A 1,736-nucleotide genomic window follows, 5' to 3' on the forward strand; every position below is an offset into this window, starting at 1 on the left:
GAATTTTCCATAGTTTATTGTGATCCACACAGTCAAAAGCTCTGGCAGTCAATAAAGCAGAAATAGATGTTTGTCTGGAACTCTCTTGCTTTTTCCATGATCCAGCCGATGTTGGCAATTTAATCTCTGGTTCCTCTGCCTTTTCTAAAACCAGCTTGAAAATCTGGAAGTTCACAGTTCATGTATTGCTGAAGCCTGGCTTGCAGAATTTTGAGCATTACTTTACTAGTGTGTGAGATGAGTGCAATTGTGCAATAGTTTGAGCATTCTTTGGCATTGCCTTTTTTTGGGATTGGAATGAAAACTGTCCTTTTCTAGTCCCGTGGCCACTGCTGAGTTTCCGAAATTTGCTGGCATATTGAGTGCAGCACTTCCACAGCATCATTTTCCAGGATTTGAAATAGCTCAACTGGAATTCCAGAACTTCCACTAGCTTTGTTCATAGTGGATGCTTTCTAAAGCCCACTTGACTTCACATTCCAGGATCTCTGACTCTAGGTGAGTGATCACACCATCATGATTATCTGGGTTGTGAAGATCTTTTTTGTATAGTTCTGTGTATTCTTGCCACCTCTTCTTAATATCTTCTGCTTCTGTTAGGTCCATACCATTTCTGTCCTTTATCAAGCCCATCTTTGCATGAAATTTTCCCTTGGTATCTCTAATTTTCTTAAAGAGATCTCTAGTCTTTCCCATTCTGTTGTTTTCCTCTATTTCTTTGCATTGATCAACGAGAAAGGCTTTCTTATCTCTCCTTGATATTCTTTGGAACTCTTCATTCAGATGCTTATATCTTTCCTTTTCTCCTTTGCTTTTCACTTCTCTTCTTTTCACAGCTATTTGTAAGGCCTCCCTAGACAGCCATTTTGCTTTTTTGCATTTATTTTCCATGGGAATGGTCTTGATCCCTGTCTCCTGTACAATGTCACAAACCTCCATCCATAGTTCATCAGGCACTCTCTCTATCAGATCTAGGCCCTTAAATCTATTTCTCACTTCCACTGTATAATCATAAGGAATTTGATTTAGGTCATACCTGAATGGTCTAGTTGTGTGCCCTACTTTCTTCAATTTAAGTCTGAATTTGGCAATAATGAGTTCATGATCTGAGTCACAGTCAGCTCCTGGTCTTGTTTTTCCTGACTGTATAGAGCTTCTCCATCTTTGGCTGCAAAGAATATAATTAATCTGATTTCGGTGTTGACCATCTGGTGATGTCCATGTGTAGAGTCTTCTCTTGTGTTGTTGGAAGAGGGTGTTTGCTATGACAGTGCATTCTCTTGGCAAAACTCTATTAGCCTTTGCCCTGCTTCATTCCGTATTCCAAGACCAAATTTGCCTGTTACCCCAGGTGATTCTTGACTTCCTACTTTTGCATTCCAGTCCCCTATAAGGAAAAGGACATCTTTTTGGGTGTTAGTTCTAAAAGGTCTTGTAGGTCTTCATCAGTCAGTTCAGTTCAGTCACTCAGACACGTCCGACCCTTTGTGACTCCATGAATTGCAGCACCCCAGGCCTCCCTGTCCATCAACTCTTGGAGTTCACTTAAACTCACTTCCATCGAGTCGGTGATGTCATTCAGCCATCTCATCCTCTGTTGTCCCCTTCTACTCCTGCCACCAATCCCTCCCAGCATCAGAGTCTTTTCCAATGAGTCAACACTTTGCATCAGGTAGCCAAAGTATTGGAGTTTCAGCTTTAGCATCAATCGTTCCAATGAACACACAGGACTGATC

This window comes from Bubalus bubalis, chromosome 2 (assembly GCF_019923935.1).
Source record: "Bubalus bubalis isolate 160015118507 breed Murrah chromosome 2, NDDB_SH_1, whole genome shotgun sequence".
Lineage (NCBI taxonomy): Eukaryota > Metazoa > Chordata > Mammalia > Artiodactyla > Bovidae > Bubalus > Bubalus bubalis.